Source organism: Oncorhynchus kisutch, linkage group LG6 (assembly GCF_002021735.2).
Source record: "Oncorhynchus kisutch isolate 150728-3 linkage group LG6, Okis_V2, whole genome shotgun sequence".
Classification (NCBI taxonomy): domain Eukaryota; kingdom Metazoa; phylum Chordata; class Actinopteri; order Salmoniformes; family Salmonidae; genus Oncorhynchus; species Oncorhynchus kisutch.
The window spans coordinates 19,921,120-19,932,462 of NC_034179.2; positions in this window are offsets into that span (position 1 = coordinate 19,921,120).

An 11,343-nucleotide genomic window follows, 5' to 3' on the forward strand; every position below is an offset into this window, starting at 1 on the left:
GAAGCATTGGCTGATGTGAATCATGCCTCGAACAAAAGAGATCACAGAAGACCTAAGATTAAGAATTGTTGCATCCGTAAAGCTGGAAAGGGTTACAAAATTAACTCTAAAAGCATGTTCATCAGTCCACGGCAAGACAAATTGTCTATAAATGGATAAAGTTCAGCACTGTTGCTACTCTCCCTAGGAGTGGCCGTCCTGCAAAATAGGACTGCAAGAGCACAGCACAGAATGCTCATTGAGGTTAAGAAGAATCCTAGAGTGTCAGCTAAATACTTACAGACATCTCTGGAACATGCTAACATCTCTGTTGACGAGTCTACGATACGTAAACACTAAACAAGAATGGTATTCATGGGAGGACACCACAGAAGAAGACACTGCTGTCCAAAAAAAACATTGCTGCATGTCTGAAGTTTGTAAAAGTACACCTGGATATTCCACAGCGCTACTGGCAAAATATTCTGTGGACAGACGAAACTACTGTTGAGTTATTTGGAAGGAACACACAAAACTATGTGTGGAGAAAAAAAGGCACAGCACACCAACATAAAAACCTCATCCCAAATGTAAAGTATGGTGGAGGGAGCATCATGGTTTGGGGCTGCTTTGCTGCCTCAGTTTATCAAGACATTTTGCAGGAGAATGTTACCTGTTACCTGTTACCTGTCTGCCAATTGAAGCTCCACAGAAGTTGGGTGATGCAACAGGACAATGACCCAAAACACAGAAGTAAATCAATAACAGAATGGCTTCAACAAAAGATAATACGCCTTCTGGAGTGGCCCAGTCAGAGTCCTAACCTCAACCAGATTTGAGATGCTGTGGCATGACCTCAAGAGAGCAGTTCAGGCCAGACATCCCAAGAATATTGCTGAACTGAAAAAGTTTTGGAAAGAGGAATGGTCCAAAATTCCTCCTGACTGTTGTGCAAGCTTGATCTGCACTACAGAAAACATTTGGTTGAGTGTATTGCTGCCAAAGGAGGGTTAACCAATTATTAAATCCAAGGGTTCACATACTTTTTCCACCCTGCACTGTGAATGTTTACATGGTGTGTTCCATGAAGACATTACAACGTATAATTGTTTGTGTTATTAGTTTAAGCAGACTGTGTTTTTCTGTTGCTGTGACCTAGAGGAAGATGTGATACATTTGAGGACCAATTTATGCAGAAATACAGGTATTTCTAAAGGGTTCTTGCCACTATATGTGCTCCTGTAGGCCCTCCTTGGTTGGTTGAGAGAAGAACCAGACCATCAGCAAACAGTAGACATTTGACTTCAGATTCTAGTAGGGTGAGGCCAGGTGCTGGCGACCGTTCTAGTGCCCTCGCCAATTAGTTGACATATACAGTGGGGCAAAAAAGTAGTCAGCCACCAATTGTGCAAGTTATCCCACTTAAAAAGATGAGAGAGGCCTGTACTTTTCATCATAGATACACTTCAACTATGACAGACAAAATGAGAAGGAAAAGAATCCAGAAAATAACATTGTAGGATTTTTAATGAATTTATTTGCAAATCATGGTGGAAAATAAGTATTTGGTAACCTACAAACAAGCAAGATTTCTGGCTCTCACAGACATGTAACTTCTTCTTTAAGAGGCTCCTCTGTCCTCCACTCGTTACCTGTATTAATGGCACCTGTTTGAACTTGTTATCGGTAAAAAAGACACCTGTCCACAACCTCAAACAGTCACACTCCAAACTCCACTATGGCCTAGACCAAAGAGCTGTCAAAGGACACCAGAAACAAAATTGTAGACCTGCACCAGGCTGGGAAGACTGAATCTGCAATAGGTAAGCAGCTTGGTTTGAAGAAATCAACTGTGGGAGCAATTATTAGGAAATGGAAGACATACAAGACCACTGATAATCTCCCTCGATCTGGGGCTCCACGCAAGATCTCACCCCGTGGGGTCAAAATGATCACAAGAACGGTGAGCAAAAATCCCAGAACCACACGGGGGACCTAGTGAGTGACCTTCAGAGAGCTGGGACCAAAGTAACAAAGCCTACCATCAGTAACACACTACGCCGCCAGGGAATCAAATCCTGCAGTGCCAGACGTGCCCCCCTGCTTAAGCCAGTACATGTCCAGGCTTGTCTGAAGTTTGCTACAGAGCATTTGGATGATCCAGAAGAAGACTGGGAGAATGGCATATGGTCAGATGAAACCAAAATATAACTTTTTTGTTAAAAACTCAACTCATCATGTTTGGAGTACAAAGAATGCTGAGTTGCATCCAAAGAACACCATACCTACTGTGAAGCATGGGGGTGGAAACATCATGCTTTGGGGCTGTTTTTCTGCAAAGGGACCAGGACGACTGATCCGTGTAAAGGAAAGAATGAATGGGGCCATGTATCGTGAGATTTTGAGTGAAAACCTCCTTCCATCAGCAAGGGCATTGAAGATGAAACGTGACTGGGTCTTTCAGCATGACAATGAGCCAAAACACACCGCCCGGGCAACGAAGGATTGGCTTCGTAAGAAGCATTTCAAGGTCCTGGAGTGGCCTAGCCAGTCTCCAGATCTCAACCCCATAGAAAATCTTTGGAGGGAGTTGAAAGTCCATGTTGCCCAGCAACAGCCCCAAAACATCACTGCTCTAAAGGAGATCTGCATGGAGGAATGGGCCAAAATACCAGCAACAGTGTGTGAAAACCTTGTGAAGACTTACAGAAAACGTTTGACCTCTGTCATTGCCAACAAAGGGTATATAACAAAGTATTGAGATAAACTTTTGTTATTGACCAAATACTTGTTTTCCACCATCATTTGCAAATAAATTCATAAAAAATCCTACAATGTGATTTTCTGGATTTTTCTTCTCATTTTGTCTGTCATAGTTGAAGTGTACCTATGATGAAAATTACAGGCCTCTCTCAACTTTTTAAGTGGGAGAACTTGCACAATTGGTGGCTGACTAAATACTTTTTTGCCCCACTGTATGTTGAAGAGGGTGGGGCTTAACCTGAAACCCTGTCTCACCCCCCATGCCTTTGGAAAGAAATGTGTGTGTTTTTTGCCAATTTTAATCGCACACTTGCTGTTTGTGTACTGTAGATGGAAATTATAATGTCATATATTTTTCCCCCAACACCACTTTCTATCGGTTTTTATAGCAGGCCCCCATATTTTTAACTCAACAAAGCATGAGAATACTTTCTTTTGTTTTGTTTTGTTTGTATGTCAATTAGAGTGTGCAGGGTGAATACGTGGTCTGTCGTACGGTAATTTGATAAAAAGCCAAATTTGTTCTGTACATTTTTTTAGCTGAGGAAATGTACGAGTCCGCTCTTAATGATAATGCAGGGTATTTTCCCAAGGTTGCTGTTGACACATATCCCACAGTAGTTAATGAGGTCAAATTTGTCTCCACTTTTGTGGATTGGGGGGGGTGATCAGTCTATGGTTCCAAATACTGGGGAATATGCCAGAGGTGAGGATAATGTTAAAGAGTTTAAGTATATCCAATTGGTATTTGTGGTCTGTATATTTTATCATTTAATGTAGGATACCATCAACACCACAGGCCTTTTTGGGCTGGAGGGTTTATATTTTTTCCTGTAGCTCATTCAATGGAATTGGAGAATCCAGTGAGTTCTGGTAGTCTTTAATAGTTGATTCTAAGATTTGTATTTGATCATGTACACTTTTAACGGACCTCTGAGACTATCACAGTGCAGGTGCATTTATACGGAGACTTGATTACACACAGGTGGATTGTATTTATCATCATTAGTCATTTAGGTCAACATTGGATCATTCAGAGATCCTCACTGAACTTCTGGAGAGAGTTTGCTGTACTGAAAGTAAAGGGGCTGAATAATTTTGCACGCCCAATTTTTCAGTTTTTGATTTGTTAAAAAAGTTTGAAATATCCAATAAATGTCGTTCCACTTCATGATTGTGTCCCACTTGTTGTTGATTCTTCACAAAAAAATACAGTTTTATATCTTGATGTTTGAAGCCTGAAATGTGGCAAAAGGTCGCAAAGTTCAAGGGGGCCGAATACTTTCGCAAGGCACTATACCTGCTGGAGTGCATGCTACGAGTGGGTGCTGCTATGGTGACCAGTGAGTTGAGATAAGGCGGGGCTTTACCTAGCAGAGACTTAGATAAGACGTAGATAACCTGTAGCCAGTGGGTTTGGCGACGAGTATGAAGCGAGGGTCAACCAACGAGAGCGTACAGGTCGCAGTGGTGGGTAGTGTATGGGGCTTTGGTGACAAAACGGATGGCACTGTGATAGACTGCATCCAATTTGTTGAGTAGAGTGTTGGAGGCTATTTTATAGATGACATCACCGAAGTCGAGAATCGGTAGGATGGTTAGTTTTACAAGGGTATGTTTGGCAGCATGAGTGAAGGATGCTTTGTTGCGAAATAGGAAGCCGATTCTAGATTTGATTTTGGATTGAAGATGCTTAATGTGAGTCTGGAAGGAGAGTTTATAGTCTAGCCAGACACCTAGGTATTTGTAGTTGTCCACGTATTCTAAGTCAGAGCCGTCCAGAGTTGGTGGACGGGCGGGCAGGTGCGGGCAGTGATCGATTGAATAGCATGCATTTAGTTTTACATGGATTTAAGAGAAGTTGGAGGCCACGGAAGGAGAGTTTGAAGCTTGTCTGGAGGTTAGTTAAGACATTGTCCAAAGAGGGGCCAGAAGTATACAGAATGGTGTCGTCTGCGTAGAGGTGGATCAGAGAATCACCAGCAGCAAGAGCGACATCATTGATGTATACAGAGAAGAGAGTCGACCCGAGAATTGAAACATATGCCACCCCCATAGAGACTGGCAGAGGTCCGGACAACAGGCCCTCTGATTTGTAACACTGAACTCTATCAGAGAAGTAGTTGGTATACCAGGAGAGGCAATCATTTGAGAAACCAAGGCTGCCGAGTCTGCCAATAGGAATGTGGTGATTAACAGAGTCGAAAGCCTTGGCCAGGTCGATGAATTCGGCTGCACAGTAATGTCTCTTATCGATGGCGGTTATGATGTCGTTTAGGACCATGAGTGTGGCTGAGGTGCACCCATGACCAGCTCTGAAACCAGATTGCATAGAGGAGAAGGTACGGTGGGATTCGAAATGGTCGGTAATCTGTTTGTTAACTTGGCTTTAGAAGACCTTAGAAAGACTGGGTAGGATAGATATAGGTCTGTAGAAGCTTGGGTCTAGAGAGACACCCCCTTTGAAGAGGGGGATGACCGCGGCAGCTTTCCAATATTTGGGAATCTCTCCGCCGCGGCGGAGATCTTTGTGGGCTATACTCAGCCTTGTCTCAGGATGGTAAGTTGGTGGTTGAAGATATCCCTCTAGTGGTGTGGGGGCTGTGCTTTGGCAAAGTGGGTGGGGTTATATCCTTCCTGTTTGGCCCTGTCCGGGGGTGTCCTCGGATGGGGCCACAGTGTCTCCTGACCCCTCCTGTCTCAGCCTCCAGTATTTATGCTGCAGTAGTTTATGTGTCGGGGGGCTGGGGTCAGTTTGTTATATCTGGAGTACTTCTCCTGTCCTATTCGGTGTCCTGTGTGAATCTAAGTGTGCGTTCTCTAATTCTCTCCTTCTCTCTTTCTTTCTCTCTCTCGGAGGACCTGAGCCCTAGGACCATGCCCCAGGACTACCTGACATGATGACTCCTTGCTGTCCCCAGTCCACCTGGCCATGCTGCTGCTCCAGTTTCAACTTCCACCTGACTGTGCTGCTGCTCCAGTTTCAACTGTTCTGCCTTATTATTATTCGACCATGCTGGTCATTTATGAACATTTGAACATCTTGGCCATGTTCTGTTATAATCTCCACCCGGCACAGCCAGAAGAGGACTGGCCACCCCACATAGCCTGGTTCCTCTCTAGGTTTCTTCCTAGGTATTGGCCTTTCTAGGGAGTTTTTCCTAGCCACCGTGCTTCTACACCTGCATTGCTTGCTGTTTTGGGTTTTAGGCTGGGTTTCTGTACAGCACTTTGAGATATCAGCTGATGTACGAAGGGCTATATAAATAAATTTGATTTGATTTGATTTGATTTGAACAGGCTCGTAATTGGGGTTGCAACAATTTCGCAGATAATTTTAGAAAGAGAGGGTCCAGATTGTCTAGCCCGGCTGATTTGTAGGGTCCAGATTTTGCAGCTCTTTCAGAACATCAGCTATCTGGATTTGAGTGAAGGATAAAAGGTGGGGGCTTTGGCGGGTTGCTGTGGAGGGTGCTGGGCAGTTGACCTGGGGTAGGGGTAGCCAGGTGGAAAGCATGGTCAGCCATAGAGAAATGCTTATTGAAATGTTCAATTATTGTGGATTTATCGGTGGTAACAGTGTTTCCTAGCCTCAGAGCAGTGGGCAGCTGGGAGGAGGTGCTCTTATTCTCCATGGACTTGACAGTGTCCCAGAACTTTTTAGAGTTTGTACTACAGTATGCAAATTTCTGTTTGAAAAAGCTAGCCTTAGCTTTCCTAACTGCCTGTGTATATTGGTTCCTTACTTCCCTGAAAAGTTGCATATCACGGGGGCTGTTCGATACTAATGCAGAACGCCACAGGATGTTTTTTTGCTGGTCAAGGGCAGACAGGTCTGGAGTGAACCAAGGGATATATCTATTCCTGGTTCTATATTTTTTGAATGGAGCATGCTTGTTTAAGATGCTGAGGAAGGCACTTTTAAAGAATAACCAGGCATCCTCTACTGACGGGATGAGGTCAATGTCATTTCAGGATACCCCATCCAGGTCGATTAGAAAGGCCTGTTCGCTGAAGTGTTTTAGGGAGCGTTTGACAGTGATGAGGGGTGGTCGTTTGGTCGCAGACCTATTACGGATGCAGGCAATGATGCAGTGATCGCTGAGATCTTGGTTGAAAACAGCAGAGGTGTATTTGGAGGGCCAGTAAGTTAGGATGATATCTATGAGGGTGCCCGTGTTTACGGATTTGGGGTTGTACCTGGTAGGTTCATTGATCATTTGTGTGAGATTGAAGGCATCAAGCTTAGATTGTAGGATGGCCGGGGTGTTAAGCATGTCCCTGTTGAGGTCACCTAGCAGCACGAGCTCAGAAGATAGATGGGGGGGGGGCAATCAATTCACATGTGGTGTCGAGGGCACAGTTGGGGGCAGAGGGTGGTCTATAGCAAGCGGCAACAGTGAGTTACTTATTTCTGGAAAGTTGCATTTTTAGAAGTAGAAGCTCGAATTGTTTGGGTACAGACCTTGATAGTAAGACAGAACTCTGCAGGCTATCTTTGCAGTAGATTGCAACACCGCCCCCTTTGGCAGTTCTATCTTGGCGAATAATGTTATAGTTAAGGATGGAGATTTCAGGGGTTTTGTGGATTTTCCTAAGCCAGGATTCAGACACGGCTAAGACATTCGGGTTGGCAGAGTGTGCTAAAGCAGTGAGTAAAACAAACTTAGTGAGTAGGATTCTAATGTTAACATGCATGAAACCAAGGCTTTTACGGTTACAGAAGTCAACAAATGAGAGCACCTGGGGGGTGGGAGTGGAGCTAGGCACTGCAGGACCTGGAATAACCTCTACAGAGGAACAGAGGAGAAGTAGGATAAGGGTATGGCTAAAGGCTATACGAACTGGCCTTCTAGCACGTTCGGAAACAAAGAGTAAAAGGAGCAGGTTTCTGGGAACGATAGCATAGATTCAAGGCATAGTGTACAGACAAAGGTAGGATCGAGTACATTGGAGGTAAACCTAGGCATTGAGTAATGATGAGAGAGATATAGTTACTCGAGACGTTTATACCAGGTTATCTCATTGCATATGTAGGAGGTGGAACAACATGGTTGGTTAAGGCATGTTGAGCAGGGCTAGAGGCTCTACAGTGAAATCAGACAGTAATCACTAACCAGGACAGTAATGGACGAGGCATATTGAAATTAGAGAGAGGCATGTGTAGCCAAGTGAACATATTGGTCCAGTGAGTGGTTGGGCTGGCTGGGGACACGGAAATTCAGACAGTTAGCAGGTCGGTGCTAACAAGCTAGCAGTTAGTAGGCCAGAGCTAACAAGCTAGCAGTTAGCAGACCAGGGCTAGCAAGCTAGCAGTTAGCAGACCAGGTTAGCAAGCAAGCAGTCAGCAGACCGGGACAAGCAAGCTAGCAGTTAGCAGACCAGGGCAAGCAAGCTGGCAGTTAGCAGGACGTGGCTAGCAAGTTAGCATAAGGGCCTTTGGGGGACGTCACGATGGAGGTAAGTCTGTTTTTGCCTCTTCGTGTGGTGACGTCGATAGACCAGTCGTGGATTAGTAGGGTTCCAAGTAGCTCTAGGTAGCTAGCAGAATGAGCCTTCACCGGACGTCAAGCCTGAGGGGCCTGTTGGAATCCTCGGGCAGATTATGTCAGTATTCCAGTCCTAGAGGATCGGCGGGGTTCCATGCGCCATACCGGCAGTAGAAGGGGTCCAGATATTGTAGCCCAGTAGAGGGCTTCGGTGGTAGCCCAGGAGCCCTAGCCAGGCTAGCTTCAGGCTAATTGGTGCTTGCTCCGGGATGGAAACGCTAGCCAGGAGTAGTTAGCTAGTTGCGAAGATCCAGATGAAAATGTTCAGAGCTTGCGGTAGGAATCCGAGGATACGGAGAGAAAAAATTAGGTCCGTTATGCTCTGGTTTGAGTCACGTTGTACGAACTGGCGAGAGCTTTCCGAGCTAAAGATTAGTTGATGACCTCTGCTACCGCACGGCAAACGGTACCCTAGTGCCAAGTCCCTAGCTCTAGGTCCGAGAGGCATCTAAACAGCTTCTACCCCCAAGTCATAAGACTCCCGAACAGGTAATCAAATGGCTACCCATTGCCCTCTTTCTTAGGTTTTTGCATTCTTCATCAAACCATTTGTCATTGTTGTTCATTTTCTTAGGTTGTCTGTCTGAAATGTTTAGATTTGATAGGGAAGCTGATATACTGATAGATGTTCTACTGCCAAGTTTACACCTTCACTATTGCAGTGAAACACTTTGCCCATAAAATTGTCTAAAAGGGATTGAATTTGTTGTTGCCTAATTGTTTTTTGGTAGATTTCCACACTGCTTTCCTTCCATCTATAGCATTTATTAAAAGTATTCAGTTCCTTTGGCTTTGATGCCTCATGATTGAGCAAAGCTGTGATCTGATTGCGGTGTCAGTGGACTGACTGTGAATGTTCTAAGAGACTCTGGGTTGAGGTCAGTGATAAAGAAGTCTACAGTACGACTTCCAAGAGATGAGCTGTAGGTGTACCTACCATAGGAGTCCCCTCAAAGCCTACCATTGACGATGTACATACCCAGCGTCTGACAGAGCTGCAGGAGTTGTAACCCGTTTTTGTTGGATATGTTGTCGTAGTTATGTCTAGAGGGGCATATGGGGGAGGGAATGCTGTCACCTCCAGGTAGGTGTTTGTCCCCCTGTGTGCTGAGGGTGTCAGGTCCTTGTCCAGTTCTGGCATTTAGTTCACCACAGACTAGTACATGTCCCTGGGCCTGGAAATTGTTGATCTCCCCCTCTAGGATGGAGAAGCTGTCATCGTTAAAGTATGGGGGTTCTGCTGGGGGGATATAGGTAGCACACATGAGGACATTTTTCTCTGTTGAGATAATTTCCTTATTAATTTCTAGCCAGATGTAAAATGTTTATAGAATTGGATTAGGTCTGCTCTATACCAAATTAGCATTCCCCCTGAGTTTCGTCCCTGTTTCACACCTGGTAGTTTGGTGGATGGGACTAGCAGCTCTCTGTAACCTAGAGGACAACCAGTGGGTCTGTCTCCTTTATACCATGAAGAAACATGGGATGACAATGTCTGTATTTCCAATTTATTTGATGAAGTCCAGGTTCCTGCTCTTTATGCCAAAGACCGATAACCTCAGACCTTTATATTCCAGGATGAGATAGTAAAAGCTTTGCGTTCCATAGTGTTGTTTTTGGGTGGTTTAGGCACGGACCATCACAGTAGGTGTGAGCAGAGCATGTTGAGCATCTGATACATACCTCTTAGGTTGCAGGATGGGGCTTGGGCTGGTGTAATAGTGGGTGTTAGAGCCAAATAGCCAATTTGTATTTGTATACAATAACGAGCATTATTAGTGTGAAGCCATTATTAGAGATGAATACCCCCTTGCTGCCGGTGCGGGGGCTACGGGAGGAGGAAAGGTTATTTGAGAGAGGAAGTCGGGCCGACGAGGAATTATAAGGAACATTTTCGTTTGCTTATCTTTTATAATACAGTATATGCTTGAACGAAGATGCATCCTTTTGTTTGTAACTTGCAATCCGAAGTGCCACACTGCCATCATGTCTACGGACGTACAGTAAAGCCTGCTGTGAGTGTGTCCCCGAAATAGCCCCTCACTCGCCAGGGCAGTGGTCATATTTATTGGATGGAATAGAGAAAATATGCCACGACAGTGGGGGTTGGGCCTGTTGCTCTGCTCACGGCCTGGGCTTATGTCCTGCTGCCATGTTGAGGTCCTTGCCGCAGGGGGCATGGGGTGGGCAGAAGGGGCATAGGTCTGATATGGGGGGGCCTATATAGTGTGGCCAGGGTTTGCTTGGGGTGGTCTTAGCTTGTTGGCGTGTGGCTGGTGATGCTGTGGTTCTGGGTGTAGGTCCACTTGGCGTGGGTTCTCTTGGTGCAGGTCCTTCAGAAGGGGGTCTTGCAGGTGTGGGAGGGTGTCTCGCTGGTCTGGGAGGGGTGTCCTTTGCTCTGTTGCTCCTGTGTGAGGTGCTGGGGCTACGGTTGAGGGTGGTGTCCTTCAGGGTCCTGGCAAAAGTTGGGATTGCTGCCTTGTAGAGATGGACCTAGTCATAAAGGCTCTCTCTCTCGTACTCTCTTTCTCTCGTACTCTCTCTTTCTCCTTCTCTCCTTCTCTCTCTCGTTCTCTCTCGTTCTGTCGTTCTCTCTCTCTCTCGTTCTCTCGTACTCCCACTCTCTCTCTCACTCTCTCTGGCTCTGTCCTAACCTATTTTATGATGTTTTGTTCTGGGGGCAAGTGTTCATGTTTCTGAATAACAATGAGCAACAGATAAATGGCATTTTAAAATTAGGCATGGGGAGGGGCTCTCCACAGGGTTTGCCAGCACAGATAGTCTACCATGTTTTGAGTGTGGGATTTGGGGCATAAGAGCTTTGCGTGCCCACATAAAGGCCGTAGACAAGGTGAGGGTACAAGCGCCCCCAGTGGGGGAAATCGAGATCAACGTGCAGGGGACAAAGAGACGCAGGTATCAGAGGCTGGGCCTAGTCATGCCAGTGATGGTGGTGTAGATGAGGCTGAGCCTAGTCAGGCTAGAGATGGTGGCGTAGCTGAGGCTGGGCCTAGTCATGCTATGGATGGTGGTGTAGCTGAGGCTGGGCCTA